Below are 27725 nucleotides of genomic sequence, written 5' to 3' on the forward strand. Positions count from 1 at the left end.
AAAAGGACTCCATGCCCCCCCCCCCAGCACACTACCTGGTGCCCCCATCGTAGTCATCCAACACCAAATAAATACTACAAAAGTGCCCCTGTAGACCGGCGCCCTAGGCAGCCACCTAGTTGGCCTATGCCTAAGGCCGGCTATGTTTATTAGTTGTCAGTTAATAGTCTGAAGAAGCAGAATACTTTTTGTGAAAGTGCTTACCTGGTTTAGTCAATAAAAGCTTTTTGAATTCTGAGTGTCAATCATTTGTACAGCTGTGTTTGGAAGGGGTCTTTAATTTTTTTGAACTTTGTTGCTGCTGTAGAGGCTCCAACCTTCACTGAGTGGTCTTTGTTTAATCTTGGTATACTAGTAATTGCAGGACTATTTGATTTGTGAAGGTATAAGAGGTCTTGTTCTCTTGCATCTGTTATGGCTCAATAAGCGAGGCATGTCACCTCTATGAAGTCTGTAGGATGCTGAATACAGAGATGGAGTGGAGCTTCCAGTCTGTCCTGGTAGCTCAGGTTTTCTTAAACCTTGATCTTTTTAGTTAGTAATGTAATGTATGATGTGCCTAAAGGGGTATTATATTCCATAGTAAGCCTAATCACTGCAGTATACAAGGGGGTAAGGGCTTCAAAGATCTTGAAGTTGTACCTTTTGCAATGAATTGTGCAAGATAACAGGACATCCAAACCATCAATTTGTTATCGTTCTCATTCGTTCTTCAACTGACGGGTCTTGGATCCATCCTTGGATCCTGCCCAGCTGCATTTACTAGATTTACGGATCCAACTCTTGAGGTTCTCCCTTTGCCCATAATGCCCTAGTTACCCTGCAATACCTCATTTGCCATCATAATACTACAGATGTGGATCCTTCTTGTTGAGCTTTGGGATGTAGTTTTTTGCCAGTAAGTCTTATTCCTTTTTCTGTTTTCCTTGTAGTTTCCTTTCCTATGGTCTTACCTCCAATATTTACCTTGAATACTGGACCCCAGTCCAGACCTCTCTCATCTCATGGCAGTGGCTCACCCAGACATTGCAGGCCTCAAGTTGACTGCATGGTTTCTTCAATTTTATTGATAGTTAGACAGCCCAGGCTTTCCTTCCCAGTCTGACAGATGTTAGTATCATCCCAGAAGGCCTCTACCAGGAACATCTACTAAAGTAAATGGAAGAGAGTCTCTGTTTGGGCTCTCCAGAGAGAATTGGACTCCATCACCATCCCTATTCCTGCTGTCCTGGAGTTTTTAGCATATATTTTTCAAGAAGGGGCTAGTTTCTCTACTATCAAAGTGGAATTGGCAGCAATATCTAGTTTCCATTTAGGTGAAAATGCTTCCTCTTTAGTTTCATCAAAATTTTCCAAGCCTTTCCTTAAAGGTAACTTTTTATTTAGGCCCCCAATAAAGTATCATACCCCACCCTGAGATTTAATGGTTTTACTGCAAGGTTTAACTTGGAATCCATCTGAGCCATCGGCTAGATCTGAACTAAAATTTGTATCTTGGAAAACTGCTTTTCTAGAGTCTATTACATCTGCGAGATGAGTATCTGAGCTCCAGGCTCTCTCTTCGAAATCCCCATATTTGATCTTCCATAAAGACAGAGTTACCTTACTTTAATCCATCCTTCATGTTCAGAGTAGCCTCAGAGGCAAATGTTAACCAAATCATGAATTTGCCTGTTTTCTTTGCCAGCTTCAGTAATAAAGGTGAATACATGCTTCATCTCATGGACATACATAGACAGCTCTGCTTTTAGCTCCATAGAACAAAAGGTGTCAGAAAGGCAGATCAATTGTTTGTCTTTTTGTTACCCCAAAAATTGGGTGGAACAATTTCTAAAGTTACTTTAGCCCGATGGTTGGCAGACTGCATATAATTTGTTTACGGTCAACAAAGTTTGTCCTTACCCAGACCGCCTAAAAACACACTCCACCAGGTCCATGGTGGCTTCATCCGTTTTCTGCTCTAGGCCTTCTATTAATGACATTTGTGCAATAGCTACTTGGTCCAATGCTCATACATTTATTGCTCATTACAAATTGGGATTTGACTTCCAGAAGCAGAGTTGCCTTTGGTTCTGCTGTACTCCAGAATATCCTTCAATGAGTGCCACCCAAGGTTCACATAGCTGGGGACTCTGTCTAAACAAACAAGGAATGAATGAAAATGACAACATCAGATATTAAAGTTATGTTTTCACCATAGCCATGCATCTTTGTTTTCCATTTTCATTCTCTGTCAACCTCCCACCCTCCTTTGCCCTTCCCTTTTCTTCCTGGAGTGACCTTATGGTTGTTGTTCCATGTTTGAGCCACAGTACTATCTACCAGCCTTCCTTCTGTCTTGGCCTGTGGCTAGTTCTTTCTGTTTGTTTTGAGGCAGCAGACTTGATCTGAGGTATTGCAGGGTAACTGGGAATAGTATGGGTAAAGGGAGGAGCTCGAGAATTAGATCTGAGAGTCTAGTAAATGTGGCTAAGCCAGATCCAAGGATGGATCCATGACCTGTTAGTTGAGGAAGAATGAAAATGGACAACACAGATGCATAGTTATGGTAAGTACATAACTTTAATTTATAACCTGTTGGTCAAACAAGAGGGAACTATCTGCCATGTTTCAAGATCTCTCACTGCATTCTCATTTTGAAGTGTGGTGTTGTCTTTAGTGTCAGGTGGAGGGAGGGATTGCTTGCCGAATGTAACAACATTGCACTTTTTGGAGTTTAGTGAGTCAGACTTTAGTATACCTGTTATAAACAAATGTAAGCTTCTGTTGGAATGTCTGTGTGTCATAGGTGTACTTGAGGATGACATCCAGTGTGTACAGTCATCCAGAAATGTGGTTAACCAGAGATGTTTGTGATTTGGAGATTAGAAAAGTAGATGCTAAATAGCAGAGGAACTGAGGAACCTGACTGGTCACCTTCATGCTGTCTAAAGAAGCACTTGACACCCTTACTGTGTGGGATCTGTCCTTCAACCAATTTGCAGTCTATCTAAGTCACATAGGGGACAGTTTGGAGTGCATTTACTTTATCATGTTGGCATGAGCTATAATATCAAATGCCTTGGTAAGGTCAAGGTATGCTGTACGGACAGAGTTCCTGCTGTTCATAGCTTGTGTTACCCTATGGTAGACATTTACTAGATTCATCAGACAGGATCTATCTTTGGCAAAGCCAAACTGCTGGGGATCAGCTCTGTTAAGATTGTTCATATCAGTGTCAATCAGGTCCAGTTTAATAGGTGAATAGCTTTGTATGTGAGACTCATTAGACTGGTGTATCTGTCATTTCCTGGGTCAGTGGTGGGGCCATCACCACAGCTGTTCATCATACCTGGGCAACAAAGCCAGTTGCTAAGCTCACATTCAATAGAATAAGGCTTGGTTCTGTCAATACTTATTTAGTGTTGTGTATTAAGCAGTTCATTTTAATATTTGGTCCCATGGATGATGTATTTTTCATTTTAAAAGGTACTTTTAGTACCATGTTCTTTGATGATAATCGAGGATTCAGGGCCTTCAAGAATATATGTAGGGTTGCTGTAGTTATCTCCAGGATGAAGTTTGCACTGAATTTGTTTGCTATTATGTTGGCAATATACACTGGATCTGAGTGAGTATTTCTATTTTGAATAAGCTCAGAGCAATGTTGGGTGTTATCCTTTGTTTTCTTGATGTAACTAAAGAATAATTTGTAGTTGTCTTTAGCTTCCAGGGGAGAAGGTATGGCATAATGGTTAAGTTATTTACCTAACAGGTACAAGGTACAGGGTTTGATTTTGACTCCTGGTTATTAGCTAGGCTTGTAATAGGCTGAATACTGATAGCTTAGTACTTACCTACGAGCCTTACCTTACATGTGAACCTCCAGTGCTGATTCATGGAATACCTTGGTTTTCTGATGATGTTTTTCAGCTTTTTGATAACTTCTTGATGTTATCCTTGATTTGAAGGACTTTAATTTTGTTGGGTACTTCAACAAGTTTTTTTTCTTTTACCATGTTGTTTATTTATTACGTAGAGCAATTATTATCATTATCAACCTCCTTTCTCTAGCTTTTCTACATGGGATTGTGGTGTTGTGTCACTTATCACCATTTCTTCCTGTTCAGTGCCACTCTCCTACCTTCTTTGACTCTCCTGCTTGACTGTGGTATTTCTTCTTTCACACAATCCATCCACCTGTTTGCTGGATGCCCTTGTTTCTGCTTGCCTTCTTCCCGTCTGTCCCAAATCTTCATCACCAGATTGTTTTCTGCTTTCCTGCACATGAGCCCAAACTACCATAATCTGTTCTCTTTGACCTTTTCTGCAGTTTTAGCTACTTTGGCTTCTGCTCTTATGTCCTCATTTCTTCATCTATGCCACAGTGTACATCATACCACCTGTCTTAGGAACTTCATCTCCATCACATCTAGCTTCCTCAACTGCTCTGCCTTTACTGCCCAGGTTTCTGTACCACACAGTAGTACTAGTTGCACCACTGTATTACGCACCTTACTTTGCAGCTTCTTTGGCATTCTTCTGTCATACACTACCCGTGACACTCTATGCCAGTTGGCTGCAGCCCCGCTGGCTCTAGCTTTGACCTCCTCATTCAGACTTCCCTTCTGTCTCATTTCTCAACAACTTCTTTCCCCAATTTGTTGCCATTACAACTTGCTTATCTGTACTCAGTTTCATCCCATGTGCCTTTAGTTTTGTATTCCATTTCTCTGTCCTTTGCTGAAGTTCTTGCTCGGAGTTTGCCTGTAATTCCACATAATCTGCATACAGAACATTTTCAGTCTATCCCATCTGACCTGTTTGCTAATGTAGTCCATCACCAATGTGAGAGGAAATGGTCTCAGAGCTGAACCCTGATGCACACCCACTTCCACTGGGAACCCCTCTGTAAGATTAAATACTGTTTATACTTGAGTCATTGGGTCCTTGTACATAACTTGCACTAATTCTACCAATGTTTCTGGGACTTCAAACCACAGCAGGACTGCCAAAATCAGCTTTTTTGGGACCATGTTATATACTTTCTCCATGTTTAGGAATGCCCAGTTGGACTCCTTCCTCATCTCTATCATAAGTATCAGTCTGGGTGCAAGCATCAAGTCAGTTTTGCTGCATCCTGATCTGAATTGCTAATTTCCCATTTTTCTTTGTCCTACTCTACGTATTCATTTATCAATCACCCTTTTCAGAACTTTCATGCAGTGTGATTGAAGTTTGATACCTCTATACTGCTCAGAGTTGTGAATATCCCCATTGTTCTTGAACACTGGCACTAGTATGCTTATTCTCCAGTCATCTGGGATAGGTCTTTCTCTTCATACTATTATGAATACCTTCAAGAGTCATTTCTCCTGTATATTGCCCAACATCTTGTTCATATCTGCTATGACCTCATCTGAACCTGCTGCTTTCCCTGACTTTCATTTTCCTTAGTGCTGTTCTTGCTTCTTCTGGGGTGAGCTCCTCCTCTTCTCTCACTGTAGGCTGTGTCTGGTACAGTACAGCGGGGTTTTCCTCATCCAGAAGCTGCTGGAAATACTCATTTCATCAGCCTTTGATGTCCTGTGGACTGGTGAGCAAGTTGTTGCTGGCATCCCTTATAAATGGAGTCTGACTATATTTTTCATCTCTATGTCTTTGCCTTGCAACCTGACAGAGTTTCTTTGTGCCATCTACTGAGTCACTTTCCAGAAGCTGGTAGAGTGCCTCTGATACCTTGTTCTTCGCTACTGCAATTCCTCTCTCAGCGTCTTTCTTTAGACAACCAGTATTCTTCATAGCCTGGTCCTTCCTTTCTATCTCCTACTTTTTCCTGTACTACTACGTCTTTTGATGACTTCCTGAACTAGTGCATTCCACCACCAGCTTACCTCATGTACTTTATTTCCATACCTGGCTCGACTGCTTATCTGTTATTACACATGCTGTTTTGAGGCACTACCATTCTTCTTCAGTTCCACATGTTTCCTCTTCCTCTTCTTCTTGAGGTGCTAGAGCCCTGTGTAATTCTTTGAACTGTTGTGCTTTCTCTCCAGTCAAGTTCCAGGTCTTCAGCCTGGTCTCTGTTGACCTTAGTGCCTTCTTAATCACTGTTTGCAGCTGATTGTAGCAACTAGTGTTTTACACTGTGGGACAACTGTTTCACTGGGGATAATTTTGCAATTGCTGATTCTACTCCTGTGCTCTTTTCTTAATAGGGGGAAGTCTACCTGAGTTGCATGTTGGCCACTTTTATATGTTATCTTGTGACTGTCTCTTTCTGACCCACGTGTTGGCTACCATCAAGTCATTTGCAGGACAGCAGCATAGAATGGACTCTACTTCTTTATTCCTGTTGCTCCACCCATGTGGCCCCAGGCAGTCCTATTATGTTCTGTCTGTCCCAATATGTGTATTTAGGTCACCCATTATCAACACCAATTCCTGTTGTTCTGCTTTCTCTATTAGGTCCTGCAACTGCTGTCTGAATGCACTCTTTTTCCTCAATATCACAACCCTGCTTGTGGGGCACAGGCTGATATTATGAATACTGCTCTTTCATTATACTGGAATCTGATTGCCATGAGTCTGCTACTAATTCTGATGACACCACTCATTGTCTTCTGAGGCCTCTCTTTCACTACAGTTCCCATACCATTTCTAGAGTGTCCTTCCCCAGAGTAGTCGACTCTGGATCTCAGGCCAGGTTGGCTGTGCTGCACTGCCCTTTCACCTTGTTTCCTAGATATATAGGCTGTCCAGCCTCCTCCTTACCATCATGACATCCACTTTCAAGCTACTACCTGTCAGTGAACCTACAACGAGTGTAGCAATTCTTAGTTCATGTTTGGCAGGTTGATTGGTTTTATGTCCTGTTTTCACTCAACAGATCTGTCATAGGTAACTCAAGCTGGACGACTGCACATTGGACAGCCAGTAACTTATTGACCCAGGGCTTCTGGGCTTTATGGTGGGCACACACTGGCCAATAGGGACACATACACCACTAGCACTATGGGTCCCTGGCGTAGGTTAGAGTAGGCTGTGTCCTCAACCCACTTATCCCAGGCAAATATACATGGCCATTTTGTCGACATTAGTCAATGTGACCAGATCATTTAGAGATGTCTTTTTACACCGTCAAGTGGCTAGCTGTGCCACTATGCTCATTCTGTGATCCATGTTCTCCTGTCTTGAGGATACTGTGCACCACAGTAGATGCCCAAAGCAGTTGGTCTATACAACTCTTCACCCATAGGACACTTTCTAGTGTTTGTGCTGCTGCCCACAGCTCCATTCTTAGGTGAGTTTGAGATGAAAATGCTCATCATGTTTTTCGGAGGTGGGAGGAACCCCACTGATACACAGGGAGAATATACAAACTTCAAACAGGCATTGGTCAGAGGTCTGGATCGAACCTTGTGCATGGGAGGAGAAGACCTTAAAGAACACCAGGCTGGAGTCCTCTTAAATTTCCAATTTTGTTTTGATGTAGTTGGGCCAGCTAAGTTAATATATTTATCTAGGTAAGAATAAAATTTGTTTGCATTGCCATGTGCTGTATCAACACTTTGAGTAATATAGCTTTGTGACTTTGGAGGGCATCTTTGTCATAAAATTGTACACGATCTGTACATTTCTAATCCTTGAATTCAGTGTTGTTTGCATCTGAGGGTTTAAAGATTTTAATGATAAGGTTACCAATGTATTATTCAACTTAACTGGTGAAGGGAATACCATGAGAATAGTACATGCAGATGCTGTGTTTATAAGGACCAGATCAGTAATATTTTGTCCTCTAGCAGGTTCCTTGGCACTTTGTCCAGGGAACTCTTGTTTATGATGTCCAAGTTGTGGACATATGCTACATATGAAATATATGTTTCCCATTTAGTTATCAGGTAATTAAAGTCTCCCAGAATAACAGTGTTCCTGTTTATAGGAAGTTCATCCAGGGCACAGGAAAATAATTTTCTTGGGTGGCGAAAGCCAGGGTACCTTTTTGGCTAGGCTTATATAGACCCTAGGGCCAATAGCCTAGTACCTACCTATGAACGTATGAATATTTAGGAATATAGCATGGTTTTCAGGGGCTGTGGAAAGGGGTTGTGTAGCAAGCTATACTCTAATAATCGATAATGATTAGTGTGATTTGCATTTCCATAAGCTCTGTTTTGGGGTTTCTTGTAATCTGCTTTGAGGTTTTTTTTTTTTTTTTTTTTTTTTTTTTTTGCAACTATGGATATATCACTACAGTTGCCATCAGGTGTAAAAAAAACATGGTATGCACAAACCTCAGGTATACAGGGAGTGTCACTAAGCATTCAAACCAAGTTTTATTAACAACACATACATGAATGTGCTGTTAATACTGGAAGACCTGATAGTTTGCTAACTTGTTATTTAGACTCTTAACATTGAGCAGAGCCACCTTGAGATGGTTTTGTGCTTGATTTGTTTCACTAGTTAGGTTAAGGGGTCCATTAGCTGGACCTTGCCTAAAAAAGACATTATGAGTGGCAGCAAGGACTTTCACCAGTATAAGAAAGCTTTGGAATGAGAGGTGTGCTTTGTCTTTGGCAAAGCAGTTTCAGTTGTCAGGCATCTTATCCCATACTGGCACATACTGGATCCCCCAAGTATGACATCAGCTACTTAGACAGTTGTTAAATCCAATCATTTTTCTTCTGTTATACTGCCTGAGAATACTAAGTGCTATGAGATTGACAGCAGATGGAAAATTAGCTTGTTGGCCCTCCATTTTTACTCCAAGGTACAAAAGAAATTGGGCTCTAATATAGCTCCTGGTTTATACCATTTAATATAAAAATATTAATGGAATAAATTGCATTTAGCACAGTAAAGACAACCACAATGCCTTCTATAGTTATGTAAAGAATCTCCATGGCAATACCCAGATTTTCTCTGAGCTACTGCACAATAGTACCTCCTATACTGAGCCAACAGATATTGCCAGTGTACTGGCCGACAGATTCAGTGCCAGCTTTACCCCTCCCACCCAAAGGGCCAATCACAATACCAGTAGATTGCCAGGCACCCAGTATTACTGCTGCACAGGTTAAAACAGCACTGTCCAAGGCCAATAATACAGCTTATATGGGACCTGACAATATCCCTGGCTGTGTTCTGCAAGAACTACAGAGTGAACTGGCACCTCACCTATGTGCCCTGTTCAATCACAGCCTCACCCCAGGCTTTCTCTCTACTGAATGGCAGACTGCTACAGTCATCCCTCTCCACAAAGCAGGAGCGACTACAGACCCTGGGAACTATCGCCCCATTAGCCTGATGAGTCTGATATGCAAAGCTATGGAACACATCATCATGGACTTAATAAAAAAGGATATAGGGAATCTCCAAACTCTGGATCCCACAAAATTTGGTTTTGTGAAGGATAGATCATGCCTGCTCAACTTGGTCCACTTCTTTGAGTCAATTGCCAGAGCTGTGGATGAAGGCAAGGTGGTTCATACAGCCTACCTTGATCTGGCCAAGGCCTTTGATACCATTCCTCACTCAGGAATCATAGAAAAACTCACTTAATTAGGCATCAACCCCTATATCACTAAGTGGGTTGCAAACTGGCTCACAGATAGAACCCACAGTGTGAAAGTAGCTGACTCCCAAGTCAGACTGCCGACTAGTCATGAGTGGAGTCCCACAGGGTTCGGTCCTAGGTCCTCTCCTGTTTGGTATCTACTTCTCTGACGTCAAGGTCAACACGAAGGGACTCTGGCTACCAAAGTTCACAGATGATAGCAAGTTGGGAGCTATTGTTAACTCCCCAAGTGATGCTGACATTCTACAGAATTGCCTCACTGAGACCAATGACTGGTGTCAGAACTATGGCCTTATGCTCAATGCCAAAAAATGTGTCGTTATCCCCTTTGGGAAAACCCGGTTCCCATGAATTACCACATTGATGGTAGTCCACTGAATGCAGAAGGCGTTATAAGAGATATGGGAACACAGGTTGACAGAAACCTCTCATTTGATCACCACATTGCCACTGTGGTCAGAAAGTCCTTCTATGTGGCACATCTCATTGCTAAGGATTTTGCATCCAGGAAGAAAGAGGTCATTGTCTCCCTCTAATCTTCCCTCATTAGGCGAATCATCGAGTACAATGCCCCATTTGGCATGTACCTCACTAGACACCTGCAACAACTGGAGAGGCCACAAAAGTACATCACAAAGAAGATCGTAGGCCTTAAACACTTGTCTTATATGGACAGACTCAAAAAACTCCCAACTATTCTCTGTCTCATATCGCCTACTTAGTTTATGACTTACTTATGTCTGCTTGACTTACAAAGCCATGTCTGACCCAGCTCTGTTAGAAATGCTACATCCAAAGAAATCCCAGTCCCTCCACACCACAAGCTCCAGAGACCTCAACCTCATTACCACAATGAACAGAATGTACTGGAGGGACAGGTTCATAACCCAGAGACTGCACATGCTATGGAATAGACTTCCCATACATGTCAAGCAGAGCACCTTGTTGACCCTCTTCAAGAAAAATCTTGATGAGTGGATGGGAAATAAAAAATTCTCCCCGGGGATAACTCCAGTGGCTCTACTCGACAGAGGCACTGGGAACTAAGGTTGGGTGGCATGATGCCAGGGTAATCCTATGGCTAGGCTTGTAAAGGTCCCAGGGCCATTAGCCTAGTATACACCTATGAACCTATGAACTGCTGTTTTAATTATAATTAGTTAAAGTAATTAAATTGTAAAAATTGGATGAATGGTTGTAGTGTTTAATATAAAATTACTGAGTGAAGTAGATTGTACTTGGTAGAAAAAAATGCTGTTATTGCTTTAATTACTTAAAATGATTTAATAGTAATATTTAAATGAAGCACTAAAGCAGTATGTTGTAATCATCCTCCATAATCAGCTAAAATCAAAGTTTAGGGTACTGTGTTTGCTGTTTCTCGATATTTAAGATTTCTAGGAGAGAAACTGAAACTGAAAGTACCTACGTCTGTTAAATGCAGTGTTGCACAATGCTTTGTGGATAGGTACCCTTAGCAGCTAAACTGAGAAGAGAAACTGAAAGAATCAGTAGAAAAATAGCTAGAGCAATAACCAATGATGTCTGCCTCTCAAAAACTGCATAGTATATTCCCTGTCACAGAACAATCACTGCTGACTCAAAATCTTTGTGTATAAAAGCTACTGTGATCCTCATTGCACCATTCCGGTCCAGACAAATCATTCCCTTTGCTGAGGTCTCATCTCGTAAAGCAGCCATGGCTTCTGGATCTGCAAACAGGCTATTATCCTATCGATCCAGCTAGCCTCACCTGGACATTCTGTCCTGCAAAATAACCACTTGGTATCTCCAATCCCTGTAATGGTCATTGATTCCAGCCTTTCCTGAAAGAATGGTATAAATAATCTCTTCCTCTAAAAAAATCTACTTATAAAATTTACCAAAGCAAATTGAAGCAATTCTTAGTTTGGGCATCGAATCAAGTGTTAGAGCTCGTTTTTGTCTCAATCCCTTCAAATTTACTTTTCCTGCCTTCATTGTTTGATGATGGCTCCAGCTATTCTATTGTGAAAGTCCAATCTCAGCCATTTTCAGTTTCCATACTGATTTTCCTTCTTTCTTGCTAGTGGGCCAAAAAATGGTTTAAATCCTTATTAAAAGGGTCTTTTCTGTTACTGTCTTCTGTCCAAGGATGTTATACAACCTTGAGACCTGAATATTGTACTAGAAGCCATGACATGGCCTCCTTTTAAGCCAACATCATTTGCAGAATTAAAATTTCTGTCATGGAAGACATTTTTTCTGGTAGCTATCACTTCAGCAAGAATGATTTCATTACCATAAGTTCTTTCTCTTCTATTTCACCATCTGTTTTTTTCCAAAGATAGTGCATTGAAAACTAATCTGACATTTATCCTAAAGGTGGCCTCTGAATCCAACCTCAGTCAGCCCCTTTGCCTTCCATTTTTTTTTTTTTTGGAAATTATGCCAGCAGGGGATAGTACCTCCTTTCATACCTTTGATGTCCATAGATAACTACATTTCTGCCTTCACAAAACAAAGTCTGTGAGAAAAGATCCTCCACCGTTTAGTGCATTCACTCCCTCCAGACTGGGCCAAAAAGTCTCCAAAATAACACTGCCCAGATGGCTCGTAGACTGTACACAATGCTGAATCCTTTTCATCCTTTGTCCATCCAGTTTGAAATGTAAATGAAGATCCCCACGTAACTCATTAAATAGCAAACTGGCTCACAACAAGAGCCTAGAAAGTTATGGTGGATGGCTCTACCTCCTCCTAAAGACATGTCAACAGCAATGTGCCTCAAAGTCCAGTCCTTGATTGACAGTCGTCTTTGGCATTTACTTCCTGGTGGTCAAAGCAAATATTAAGGGTTTATGGCTGACCAAGAATGGAGACTTTAAAATTGATGCCATCATAAAATCTCCAGAGGACACCAAAATCCTCTGTGAGAGCCTTTGTCAGTCAAATAGCTGCTGTCAAACCCATGGACTAAAACTAAATGCCAAGAAATTTGTAAGTGTAGCAAGCAGGGCTTTTGTTGTAATGACCACATTGACAACACACCCCGAAAGTTGATCCTCTTTTCTGGAATACGAGAACGTATGTTGACGACAAACTGCCCTTTGTTCACCATGTATCCACTATTGTAAGGAAGTTTGCTCATGTCACAGTTTCTAGCTAAAGGTATGTCCAGGGATGTAATCATTCTACTGTATTCTGTTATCAGGCTGATCAGTGAATATAATGCCCCATTCAGTATACGCCCAGAGCAACCACAGTACTTTATCATTAAAAAAATCAAGGGCCTAAATCACAAAAATTATGCAGACCATCTCAAAGTCTTGTGTCACCTCTTATTATCATGCAGACTACCTAAAGGCAACTCTGCCTGTTGTATAGAGCCTCAACAAAGCTTATCCTGTCAGACCTATTACACATTTGCATGTTCAGTGATAGTGTTAAGACTCAGTCCGTTTTGCAACATAAAAGGAACACGTTTAAAGAATAGGCATGCTTCATAGAGAGTACTTCTTCTACAGAATCATCTTCTGTTTCACATAAAGGACAAAACTTCTCTTATTGTGTTCAAAAGTAATTTGGATGACTGGATGGATAACCACAAAGTTACCTCCAGTTTAGCATCCATATCCCTCATGGATAAGGGCAACAAGTAAATGTCTCAACTTATCCTTGTTTTGCCCACCTTCCCTTCCCTTCCCTCACTCAGAAGCTGAATACAGACCCTTCAGATCTGTGTTGGGGCACTTTGTCCAGCAACATCTGGTTCGAGGGGTGTTGGTCTCCTCAGCAAGGAAGGACTTTTTCAGTATTAAAGGGATGACTGCTCTGCTTTTAGTTCTTGAAGCCCTGCATTTCCACTGTGTTCAAAATTTTCACAGGTAACAGTACTGTCATATGGTACTAAATGCCAAGAAATGTTTTTTTGCAAGGGGGTTGTACTATTTTTTGCAGACTAGCTCTTTTGCTTTGGGAATTTGCTGTCGGCCATCATCTGATCCTTTAGGCAGTTTACATTCCCTCAAAACACAACATACTGGCAGACAGTCTGAGCAGGTCCAGGGAAGAGCCTCACAAGTGGATGCTTCACACAATATCCATCAAAGGGGTACTTTTCATGCAGGTCTTTTCAACTCTTCTCTGATGTTTCTGTATGCTATCTCCCCCTTCTTCTCCATTGCCAAAGGTCCTACACAAGATCATGTGGGTCAGGCCCAAAATCTTGTTGCTGATTCTGTTTAGAGCCAGGCAGTATTGGACCCCCCCCCCCCTTCTGTTTCATCTGGCCAGGGGCAATAGTCTCAATTTACCTCACAGGATGGCTTTCCTTATATATTTCAAGGGCTGTCTCATTCACCCTCAAGTGCTCACCCTACATTTGCCTCTTTGAGTGATAGGGTTTTGATTCCTTTTAGACACAATTTTTCTGAGTACTCTGGGTTTGCAGGTGGCCACAAAACCCACTACTAGAAAATCCTGTGTTGCTAAGTGGACTTTCTGTTGGTGTCACAAACATGAACAGGATTCTCTTTTAGTTGGTATTTGTACTGTTCTGTCTTTTGTGTGGGAGTTGGCAGTTTTGGTCTGGCATACTGTGCTGTTAAAGCTCATTTGTGAGTCAGTTCTGCTTGTCTCCCTTTGGATCCACCACTTTCCTCTAGATTTGAACTTGGTTTTTGAATGGTGTCCTTCATATTAGGTCCCCTAGAACACCCATTTTGCCTTCTTGGGACCTTAGTTTTGTTCTGAAAGAATTTGACTTGGCCTCCTTTTGAACCTGCAGGCTGCAGCTTTTTCTAATCTGCAATTCTGAACTTGGAAGAAGTTTTATTGGTGGCTGTTAATTCTGCCAGAACTCCAAGCCTTCTTGGCAGTTTCTCCTTTTCTGTTTTATTTCCACATTGATAGTTTCTCCTCTCACCAATCCTTATTTTAGTTCCATGGTGCACAATTACTTGTCTTTACTGTAAATCATCCATTCATCATCTTTCCGTTTCCCTTCACATCAGAGTAATGGTAAGAGGATTCTGCATACTTTGGATTTGCACAGGCAGCTTAGATATTATTTTCATAAGACTGAAGATATAAGGAAATCTGATCAACATTTTATTTCTTTTTATGCCAAGAAATTGGGTTTAGCTGCTTCTATGTAAACCATCTCCTCTTGGATTTTGTTATTCTTTCATGGCAAACAGCTTTTTTCTTCAATTTTATTCATTCAACCAGGGCTTCAACTGTTTTTGGTGTTTTTTTTTCAAGGGTCTGCATGCCAGATCCATTTTAGAAACTGCTACCTGGTGTTCTGTACATGCTTTTACTAAATGCAAAACTCAGGCTAAGACAATTACACTAAACTGTTAAGCACTGTACCCTTTAAATCAGCTTTGATTTGAGCTTTTATATCTTTTATATCTTCATAGCTGTTTACGATAGCTGGGTTGAAGTTCTGACCTGCTTTGAGTATAATCCACTGTTTCTTTTGGGATCTCCAAAATTTCTCAGCAGGTGGAGGTGAGTGATTCATGACCCTCCTCCCTTTGTTTCCTTTCCCTTCTTCTATTGATACTTTGTGCCATTCAAAAGCTTTCCATAGTTGGATGCTCCATTTTTCACTGCTGAGTAGTTAAGCTCCCCTCCATTGTCTTGTCCACACTACAGTGTGCATGCCAGAGAAGGTAAAACTGTGATATATTGATGGAGGTAAACTAATTTTTGGTCAACAGTCATATAGTTCCTTTGTAATAATAATATTTTACTATGGTCTCTATTACATGATATTGTGAGTAGCAAAGAAGGCTTTAAACCTGGTGATGGGTGGATACTGATTTGAACAAGTGGATATGTATGTATGTATGTATGTGCTTCACAACATAACAAGTGTAGTAGTTGGTTAAGTTGACATAGTTAAACTTGTTCTGCCTTTACTGCTTGTTTTAACAGTGTAGAGTTATCTAGGTGTATTCAAGCATTTACTGGTTTGACTGCTTATCTTAGCTTTTTGTTTCCTTTTCTGTGTTACTGAAACAGTGAGAAGGTGTGTATTGTGTATTACAAAATATTGCTTAATAGTTTATATGTAGCTTTTACTGTATTATGGAAACATCAAACAGCTGGTTAGATTTATCCTATTTAAGTTTTTTTACTTCCCTTCTGCTTATTTCAGCAATGAATGGTTACAATGAGCCTTGCATGGAACTTGTGTGGGTTTAACATTCTTGCATACTGCCTTATGTACTTGTACTTTACTTGATACAATGGTGTACTGCCTTCATGTTTATTCCATTATGAAATAGTCTTTGCACTGTCTTTCTGTTCTACTGTGTGCTTAGTATTCTTGCATACTGATTTAACTGTTTACACTTTACTTGGTACAACTGAGTACTGTCTTCACTATTTATGCTAATGTGAAATGTATTGAGCTACTGCTAATTTCCTGCTACTCTAGTGTGCATAAAGACTGTAGTTAGTGGTATTGGACCTATTATAGTCTCAGTATCCAGCTTGTTATATATATTATTGGAACACATCCAAATCCATACAACCTCTTAGTGGTGTACAGCCTAAGGTATCCAAACCTCTTAAGGCAAAGCTGCAGCTGGAGCTCTGTAAGGATAACTTGTTCCAAACAAAGCTAATTATTTGGAAAAATCACATTGCAATACATCTTAATCTTTTGCCTGTTCCATATCTTATCTTTGTAGACTTGCATTGACAGCACCTCTGTTTCTTAATACATCCCTGGTTTCACTATTCCAGACATACATAACTGCATCTGAACTCAGCACATACCTACTAACTGCAAGGCCACAGTGATTACTTGACAGAAACTAGGCAAGGACAGCCTACATTATCTGGCTGAGTATTTTATTGCTAAAATAGATACCTAGGCACTATTACCTTATACACAGTTGTATAAGTGTGTCTTCTTAAATGTAAATGGTGTGCACACATACAGATGACATAGTCAGCATTACCCTACCTAATATCTCATAAAAGCCTGTCCAATAGTTCTGTATAAATGTATAAGAGCATTATCCTAATTTAGCATAAGAATAATAGCCATTTTTGCTAAATATACTTTTCATTGCTGCCATTTGATCCTTCATGTTTTTCCCAAAACCCTCTCTGCCTTTCCCATCACATTCAAAGGGATAGTTCAAACATCCTTAACTCAAAGGAACAAACTCTGGCTAACAATGTCATAGTATACTTTTAAGCAGAACATCCTTTGATAGCTGCCATTTGATCATTAATCACCCCTTCCCACCCTTTGCCTTCCCCATTGAACTCAAAGGGAACGTTCAATATCTTTAACATAAAGAAGCAAACTGTAGTTAAAAATATTACACTGTACTGTTAAGCACTATACCTTTTAAATCTGTTTTGTTTTGAACTTTTATGTCTTTTATATCCTTCCAGCTCTCTATAATAGGTGGATTGAAATTCTGACCTGGTATGAGTATAATCCACTGATTGTTACTTTTGGGAGCTCCAAACATTCTCAGCAGTTAGAGCCCACTCCATTTGCTCTCACTTTGCTCAAGCTTACTCCACTCCCCTACCCTACCCCCAATTCCCACCCACGTGTCCTTAGTCTACATTTATTCTGCACCATGACACACACCCCTAACAGATTTTACCACTCAACATCAGGAGAATTTGAAACTCCTCCCCCACAATATAATTGCCTGATCTGTTAGTCATCTGAGCCTCTTGTTTCATCCATCCCAGCCAAACCCTATCTGATTTTGACTACTCTATGGCAAGATAGTTAAAAATCCCTTCCCTCAATATATTACCAAATCTCTTAATCATCTCATCTTCTTTCTGTATATCCCAGACAACCACTATCCTTTTACACCACCCCAATCCTTCACTTTTCCAACTACTTTTACATCTAAAAGACTTTTTTCTAAACTCTAGCCCTCTACCACCTCTTCCCCTGTATACAGAATGCTGTTACCTAGATTATTCTCTAATATTCTAGTATTAACCTCCCACTTAATGTTCTGTCACTTTCCCTTAAACTACACTATCATAACCCAAATTCCAGCCTCCTACTTAACCTAGACAATTATAATAACTATTCTAACATGTCTCCTAGCCATTTCAATATACCCACTGCTCCCTGTCTTAAATAAAGAATACTTCACTGTGATCCCCCCTCCTTCAAAGCAAAACATTCGCTCATACCCACCCTTAAGAAATATTTCAAATTTTTGCTTCAGAACTCAAAAATTCAGTTGTGTGGGAACATGCACCCAAGCCCTTCCCTAATAATCTAACCCTAAACCTCAGTACCACCAGTTCCTGCAAGCATCATAACAGCCCACATAACTCCTCTCCTTCAGTCACAACCGATCCCTTCTGTAATGCATCTTTTACTTCTTATACAAAGACATTTTCCATCCAATCCAATTCCAGTTTACAGACATACCAGTCTCCCACTCCATCATGCACAAGTCCAGCCAAAAAACTAAATCTGATAACATTAAATTTTCTTCGTATTCATAAAAATTTACAGATCTACATGTGTGGGTATTACTGTATTCCCCAGATATCCCTGAAACATGGCTTAAATCGAATATGAAAGATACACAAATACTACCTCTAGGCTATAACATTATGAGGACTGACCGACCCCACAAAAAAGGAGGAGGAGTCACCCTACTGTACCCTAGCTCCTGTAACCTCTCCTGCTATTACAACTTCATCCCCAAATTTCACTTGGCTGAAATATTCATAACACTTAAAACTAAACTCTGAAAGCACTTTGTATTATTGTAATTTACATTCCACTGGTAACAATATACCCATACTCAAAGAATTTCTCTCCTGCATATGTAGTATTGTTAAAAAGAAATTGTGCTGGGTGATGTCAGTATTGGCTGGCAAATTGTAACCTCTAACAGTCCGTCATCCTGCATAAATCTGTTTGGTCTGAATCAACTAATCGCAACACCTACTAGGTACAACAAAAGTAATAAGGGCACAATACTTGATTGGATTTTAGTCTTGGACCTCAGTAAATATACTGTCAGTGGAACTTAGCCTAACTCTCTAAGTGACCATCTCCCTGCATGTACACCAAACCTTACCACTCATCACTTCAATACCCACCAACTTAAACCAACCAGGAATCTCACAAAATTTAACAAAGGTTTATTTAACAGTATCCTAAGGTCCTTCAACTAGTCTATACTAAAAACCTCACAATAGATGATGCAGTTACAACTTTTTTTAAACACCCTAAATAACCTTGCCCCTCTACATATAAAAAGAGTAAAAGTAAAATACTTCCCCTGGCTATCCACCCTAAAACATTATGCATACCAGAGACAAGGCTTGGACGGAGTGGCTTCAATCACAAAAAACCCACAAAACTTTATGATACAGGGGACTTTGTAATCAAGCTAAAACAAATATACAAAGATAAAAAAACAATGCTATGACCAACTACAGCTTAATCATAGAAGTTATCCAAAACAATTATGGTTTTCTATTCACACACTACTCAATCCTGGCTCAAAAAAAAGATCAGTATCCCTCTCAAACTTGCTCTCCCCTTGAAATAGTGACTATGGTTAATAAGTACTTTATAGAAAGCATTTCTGCCTTCACCAACAGCACATCATCCTCCCCTACACTAACTCATAACATATTCCCAACTGTCCCCCTCCACTACCACATTATCCTCTGAAAACTATGAATCCAAGCAAACCTTAGCTGCAAATGCTAACAACTTTACCTTAAAACATGTGGAAATATCTAGTATAGAAAAAAAACTGCTATATAAACTTAAACCTTGCTCCACCCCTGCCAACAGCCTCCCACTTGAATACCTTAAGATGGCAGTAGAAGCCATATCTTATCCAGTAGCTATCTTAATCAATAGATCCATACAGGAATCTTCTGTCCCAGCCATTTGGAAAAGATCAGATGTCAACCCACTCCACAAGGGAGGAAATTCTACAGAATCCTGCATCTTTTATTCTATTGCAATTCTTTCCTCTCTCTCAGAAATCATAGAAAAATGCATCCACACTCAATTTTTTCACCGTCTCCTCTCATAACAGCACTTAACCAGTACTCAGCATGGATTCCGCCCTGGCCATGGTACGATTACTTAGATAAAATAAACAAGGAAAAGGAGTCTGGCAAACTTGCTGCTTCCTTATTTCTGGATCTGCCCAAAGCCTTTGATACTGTCTCACATAGCAAATTCCTTCAGCAACTGCACCATCTCAGTTTATCCCCTTCTTTACATCAGTGGTTTAAAAGTTCTCTGTCTGATAGACAGCAAACTGTTAGATGGCAACATACTTTATCTACTTACATCTCCATTATGACTAGTGTACCCCAAAGATCAATTCTTGGTACACTTCTCTTTAACATTTTCATTAATGACTTCTACACCTCTTCTAGGCAAGCATAACTTGTACAGTATGCTGGTGATGTGACACCAATATGCTTATCTGACAGTCTTGCACATATTTTTGAAATCGCACAAGAAGCCTTCACCTCTGTTGAAAACTGGCTTCACAATGTCCAGTTATTACTCAACCCCCCCAAAAATAAAACTAATCCTATTCCTTCCCAAAGCACAATTGCAGGACAAATCCAGCTTCAAAATCTTCTCACATAACAATACAGAGATAGAAATTGTATCCCATACAAAATTGCTTGGTGTGACAACTGATGACAACCTAAGATTTGAACTCCACATTCAAAATAATATAAAAAGAAATTCACCAGAAAAACTTGGCAAACTTTATAGACATAAAAACTGTCTTACTAACTCTGCTAAAACCACCCTAGTAACCACTTACCTCCTTCTTTAGTCTAATATGGTGCCCATATTCTTACCAACTTGCATGTATCTGTTAAAAACTAAACTTGAAATATGCTACAACAAAGTTGCTAAATTTGCTGCCAATAAACAATACTATACACATCACTGCAAGGCTCTTAAAAGTATGAAGTGTCTTGAATGACCCTACTACCTGGACTTTGTATAACTAGCTACTGCCCACTACATCATTTATAAACCCCATGCCTGTCCTGCACTAAGCTGTGCTCTTCCTTATTATTACCCAAACATACCCCATTTGTTCTACTCATAAACAGCTTCTCACAATCTATAAACCTCAAAAAAAAAATTGGAAATAGCCTTTACTGCTAATCTTTTGCCAAAAATGGAATTTTCCACAGGTTATTAGAACTGTAACCTACCATCCCTCTTTCAAGCATCCTCGGAAAGACCACCTATCAAACTCATGGCTGTGCTCATGCTATACCCCCAGATAAACATAAATGTCTACTTTTCTCCACCCCAGTCTGTACAGATTCTTTGCCTGTCTCCACTTCCTCATCTTTGGCTGGCTACCCTATCCTCTCTACCACTTTACAGAACCTTTTCCTATCACCTCATCTCCATCCGTACTTGTTGTTGAGTCTTTCGGCTTTTCCCGGTTAGGGGTCGCCACAGCGGAACTCCGGTCCGCTAATGATTGGTAGTTGATTTTTACGTGCCGAGTTACCAGCCCTGACGCACAACCTTCAACGAAGGTACGCCCATTCACGCATGTCTCCACGCAGAAGACGCTCTAGCTGAGAATCAAATCGGACAGCATCTTACTATGAGGTGACAATGCTACCGCAACACCACCACCGCGGGTCATCCCCATCCGTACTAATCTATCATAATCTCTCTTCCCTTTTATATTTACAATTGAAATAAAATCATGACTTTTACTTATTACTACTGTGAATTGCCAAAAGGATGCTTGCCAGAACTGTATATAGTGTTTTACTTTGTTTTTTCCTTTGTTCTCTTTGTAACATATTTTTAATATATCTGTTTGTTTGACAATATTGTTCATTATTTTTGAACTGTATAATTTTCAGCTGTTTCTTATGTAATGAGTTTGAATATTTTTGTTTTCTATTTTCTCTGTTAAGTGGAGCTTTTCTCCCTGAAACTCCATTGAAAATGGGGTCTTGTGACCTAGTTAGACTATCCAGGTAAAGAAATATCAATAAATAAATAAAAATAAACAAATACTACAAGTCAGATGAAGTTTCCAGAGGCACAGCTGGATTTGTCAGGACTATCCTTCATGTTTTTTGGAGTGCTGTTCTGTTGCTTTCTCATCCCATTTTATTTAGTAGCTTTTGTACTCCCCCTTTGTCAAAGAATACTACAACAGTGATAAGGACAGACATAATACATCTTAATAAGTAGCTGTGAAGCTGCCTACCTTCCCCCTACCAAAATTGTTACCTTTATCTGGAGGGACCTAGTAAACCTGTTTGAAAAATATCCCTTTCCTTCTCTTCTCATCACAGTTTCACAGCATCTGCATGTAAGCCACTCCAACCACACAACAAACTCAGTCTGAGGAAGGGTTAGGAATAGATGCTTTATGGGACTTTGAAGGAGCTTGTGGTTTGGAGTACTAGCTAAAGTTGCCAGATTGGATCCGCATGGTGGCCATAATCCCTCAAGTCGAGTCAAATGGACTAGATGAAAAGGATCCAGCATTATGATAAGTACATAATTTTGATGTATCACAGAAGGCATAAATGAGAAGTATGTTACAAGCATGTGGAGTAACACATTGCTTCACAGCAAATGGTGTTATGCCAGCTTTAATTCATAGGTTACCTTGAGTAGTGTTGTTGTCACTGTCAGAGTATTTCAGGTGAGATGAGAAGGTATTTCTTTTGGTTCGACATCAAGTTACTAAAATAAGGTAAGAGTGTTAACAAAATGAAACTCTTGTGTGTGTGTGTGTGTATTTATAGAGAGTGAGAGGGAGAGAGGAAATGTGGAAAGAGTCTGATCTCTTTATTTTACAACTGCAGGGCAGCATATGTTGATCATTTCCTGTGTGCAGTAAAGGAAAGCTGTAAAGTCAAGGCATTGTTGTGGTAAGCCAGTGGAATGGTTTAATATAAATGTGACATGCTTAGTGATGCAGCACTGTGTTCTACACTGAGATCTGCACTGACATCACAGGTTTCTAGACTGGTAAGCTTCCCTTTGAACTGTCAACCTGGAAACATCAAAAATCTGGACAAAGGCCCATGAAAAGTAGGTACAACTGGCCAAAAATCGGGATGCTGATTAACATAAAATTTGCATTCATAATCATATAACCCCACCCAGTCCAACACGTTTGAATTTCAGACTTCATAGATGCATGGACTGAGAGGGAGAAGGGCAGGTGTAATTCTGAATTCACAATGATACACTGAATCTGTTAAAGAGGTGGTGGATATATAGAAATCAACAGACATAGCTTGCACTTGACACTGCTCTTAAATGCATTGCCTGCTCCTTTCTTTTAGAAAGCCTAGAGAAGCCTGACAGACAGCTATACAACATTATTTATGCTTTGTCTGCTTTAAAACTATAACTGTTCTTCTACATGTTGCAGTACTCAATGGTCCAGGGATTTAAATTATATTTATTCATAGAATTTATTCTGACCGATAGTTGTACACTAGTTTGAAATTGTCTGATATTTTATAATATTATAAATTATCATAAACAATCGAGTATAATAATGTAGAAATTAACATAAACAAGCATGTATGGACACAAACAAGGTTACTCGTTTACTTAAAATTGTAGAACAACTACTACATTTGATCTTAGCCAAAAGGCCGAGAAGCAATAAAATTGTACAAGAAGAAACAGAACTGCCCAGGCCAAGCCTCGGAAACAGTCTCGCGATGAAGTTTCATTCAAATGCAAACCAAAAAAATACTTGAAACTGAAAGTTTAAAAACAACAAAGTAAGCACTTTCATCTTAGTCAGGCCATGTGGAAGATTAGAAACTCAAGCCAAGTTAAATCAAGCAACGAAGATCCGCACATGTTAGAGGACAGCTTCCACGTTTCAGGTTAATTATTTACTTATGCAATTGGAAACAATGAGTGTAATTGCCCACTATCACTCATGCATGTAGAGGCTGCTGCTGCAGGAAGGACTGTCAGAATCATGAAATGCACCAGTCACCAGCAATGATAAAAGCAAGGCAGCAGGGGCTGGGGCTCATAGTAAATCATCCCAGTTAGACCACACAGAGCAGCATGCCCTCCAAGCTCCTGGTAGCCTTTGTATGTGGGATTTGTGCAGCTCACTCAGTGGTGTATAAAAATGCAGACTTAAATAGATGTGCTCAGTTTAAAGCCCACAAAAAAAACCTTTACTGGTAAAAACCAGTGAACACTGCTAATAAAATGTAATGCATTTAAGTCATTAATCATTTAGCCACCAACCCGTAGATTATCTGTTCGCAAACTGTCCTCATTACTGTTTGTTATTAGTGACTCCTTTCACTTCGGCCTAAAATTGTTTAGCTTGGCCATTTGAATTTTGTGTTTGGCTACTATAACACCATTTCTCCTTTCATATGAGTCTACTTCAAAACATTGACTTATCACATTGTTGCAACCCAGTTCATTGAGACCACATCATCAAAACCTTAAAATATCGAACACCGGAAACTGCAAAGCCTAACCCCAGGAACTGAACCACTAGGCCACTAGGACAAAAAAAAAAAACGCAGCAAGTAACACCCACCAGAGTGAGGGACTTCACCCCCCACACCTCCCTATCTAAATATACTAACTCCAAGATTGCTCTACAGTGGGGAAATGGCAAAGTTCACCATGGTGGCTAAGTGGTTTTTTTCCCAGGTTAGTTTTCTATGTTCCCAGTGTTGGAGATTGTAAGGTCTCGATGAACCAGGTTTTGATGATGTAGTAAGTCGATGTTTTGAAGTAGACCCATGTGTGTGTGTGTGTGTGTGTGTGTGTGTGTGTGTGTGTGTGTGTGTGTGTGTGTGTGTGTGTGTGTGTGCGTGTATATATATATATATATATATATATAAAAAATCATCGAGACCAGAACACTGATGTTCAGAACATCGAAGGTTTAAAGTGGAAGTGCCAGGTAAGTGAAATTGTAGAATTTTGGGTGTGTATGCAAGGCAGCAAGGTGCCCTGTTGTGTGTGTGTGTGTGTGTGTGTGTGTGCCATCTGAGTGTTGGCATTGCAGGTAGGGTACGGGAAATCTCCCGTTTAGCATTACCGCATATAGCGGTAAACGGGAGATTTCTCTTAACCCACTGTAGTGCGATCTCGGGGTTGGAATATTAAAGTAGGGGGTGTGGGGGGCGCAGGGGTGCAAAGCCCCCCTGCATAAAATAGTTTTTGTAAGTTTTTTGGTTTTTGTGTGGTTCATTTCGAACCTTCAATGTTTTGAACATCGATGTTCTGGTCTCGATGATCAGAACGTCGATGTTCTGAACATTCGATGATTCAAAGTGAATATATATATATATATATATATATATATATATATATATATATACATGTGTGTGTATATACACAAAATTACACATATATATATATTTTTTTCTAAAGACACACTGAGTAAAACATGTCACAGCACTTAATGCTCCCCAACCATCCATGTCTGCATCTTTCAGGAGGTCTGTGTGCAGAAGACACGTGCTGCTCACAGCTCACTTATGTTAGCACCTGCCTCTGGATACCAGCACAACTTGCTTCATTGACAGCATTAATCAAATGACCAGATATTTCCAATTCATCATGGATTAGCATACATAGTTAATTGCAAACAGAAATCAGTAACGATAACTTAGAAAAAAATAAAGATGTCAAATACAACAGGCTCAAAACCGATAACTGCCTTCCATGGGATACTCGGCAACAAACTACAGACAGACACCTAATAAATAAGTGTTACTATGTTGTTATCAGGTTATTGATAGAAGCGGACCCATCAGCAGGTACATGTGTGTAGAACTTTCACCTACGTAATTTGTTTCTCCTTCAGTTAAAGGACACCGGTAATAGGGAGTGTATTATGTGATTTGTGTCTTTCTATTTTAAGTGTAAAAGCAAAAAAAAAAACAAACCAAAAAAAAAAACACCAAAACGTGTCATTGGCAAGTCTATAAAGGACATTTTAACTATTTCAATTTGAGCCATTGCAGAACCCAGCTACCTCGACTTGCAGTAAAAAATCCAGACCCAGTTTTGTTTTTCCTGTAAAACGTGAAAATGAAGATATTTACAATTACATGTCTTCTACTGCATGAATCACAATTCTGATCAGCATAACAGTTGGAAGACCTGTCTACTGTGTGGCAATTTTTATGTAATTTGTAAAATGAGAAAGTTTATAAAAGAAAAACATTATTTAAGAGTCTGTTGGTTTTCCATCTACTTAAACAGTCTGAATTGTTACATTGACATGGCCACAATATTCTCTTTGGTTGGTTGGCACTGGCAGCCACCACAAGTTGTGGGCGGGCTGCAGCCGTTAATAACAACTATTTTTTTTTAATGAACCAAGAACCAAAGACAAAAATAAACTAATAAAATCACTATTACCTGTTGCAGTAAAGCATGAATTAAAATAGTAAAATATTGATCAGCCAATAAATTCCACAGCAAAATTAAAGAGTTAAGCGCTTTCATTCCAAACTCTCTATATGGAAGAAGTTCTGTATACAGAATTTGGAACAGAAGCTCTTTTTATTAAAGTCTAGCTGTGGAATTTATTGGCTGGCCGATATTTTACTATTTTAATTTGTGCTGTACTGCAACAGGTAATAGCGTTTTTATTAACTACTTTTTAAGCTCCCCTGGTCTCAAACAGGTAGTTAGGTACTATCTCACAACACTGATGTCATTGCGCACAATCCCTGCATGATGATGTTGCAGGATATAATGGAGATGCATGATGATGTCAATGACAATGAAAAATTATTTAAAAAAAATATGGATTTGAAGAGGCCACTTGTGAATTCGTGGCACCCCATTATTTTGCCCTCAAAACCGGAAAATACCGAGTAATTCGGTAAGGCTGAGAAGTATGCTGACAACTGGTCTGTGGCCATGATGCACATCACTCTCACTGAAATACATAAGCAGTTTAAGATTGTTGCTTGAATAGTGCTTAAAAGACATGCTACTGCACACTGCTTAGTAGAGCTGCATCAGAGTTGAATCTGTATGTTAATGCATATGTTTGCAGTTTCTTAAAATCTTTTTTTATTGTTTGTTTATTCTGTTTCTGAACTTTATTATTACACTAAATATGCTCATTTTCTTTGGGGGCAGTTTTATACAGATGTTGTCTGTCTTCCTGCCCATTTAAATGATTGTTTTGTAAATTGCAGGAAAGCTGGTAAATCATGAATAACAAATCTGACATAAATGGACGTTGGTGTTACTTTACCTGCTCCTAACCCCATTTAAACAGTCATATCCTATTTCTAAACATATATAGCCCCTGCTCTAACCAACAACACTTTATTTACGACATTTACAATTTACTACTAAAATTCCCTAACCATTACCTTATTATTGAGGGTGATTGGAATGCTCTTGCCAATCCTCTAAAAGACAGTTCAAACAAAACTAAAAAACAGTCACCCCAAGTCACCTTAACTTTACAGGAACTTATAAATAATTTCAACTTAATAGACCCATACCTAGTTTACAAACATGACAGATCAACAAACAGGTACACATATTTTTCTGCCTCGCACAAAGTCTGGTCCAGAATTGATTTTTTTCTGGTTTCAGCTACCTTTTCTAAACAAATTCTCAACTATGAACTAGAAGGGAGAACAATTTCAGACCATTCCAAAATTTCACTAACTCTTAATCCAGCCTACTATAATAACATTAGGGGTGGATCTGAAAATTGGTCACTAAATGTCAATATATTAAAAATGAGGAAGTAATAGAAGAAATCAATTCAATCCTATCCCAACTGGAACACGACTCATCCTCCAGTAATATACCATATGATATACAGTGGGCTGTTACTAAAGCCATCATTAGAGGGGTACTCATCCAGAAAGCATCTATTTACAAAAAACATGAACAAGAACAAAAACAGTTACTTGAGAACCAATTAAAGGAAATAGAACTACAGCTCCAAAATAAATACTCCTGTGACTTAGCAGATAAAATGCATGATATTCAAAAAAAACTATACACACTTCATCTACAGAAACAATCTCTTACTGAATTAAATCTTACCTACAGATATTCTGAATGGGCCCAAGTTCCCTCCAGAACATTAGCCAAATTGATTAATATCAAAGAAGGACCACAAAACAT

The 27725-nt window shown here is 39.6% G+C and overlaps 1 protein-coding gene and 1 pseudogene across 1 annotated transcript in view; one reads left to right on the top strand and one right to left on the bottom strand.

The window, feature by feature from the left end:
* TFCP2L1 (transcription factor CP2 like 1) overlaps positions 1–27725 on the top strand; it is a 1111497-nt gene that overhangs the window by 573591 nt on the left and 510181 nt on the right. The gene's annotated exons all lie outside the window — the stretch shown is intronic.
* LOC122805080 lies at positions 23106–23230 on the bottom strand (annotated as a pseudogene).

This window comes from Protopterus annectens, chromosome 6.part0, assembly GCF_019279795.1.
Source record: "Protopterus annectens isolate FY-2018-M chromosome 6.part0, PAN1.0, whole genome shotgun sequence".
NCBI classification, from domain to species: Eukaryota; Metazoa; Chordata; order Ceratodontiformes; family Protopteridae; genus Protopterus; species Protopterus annectens.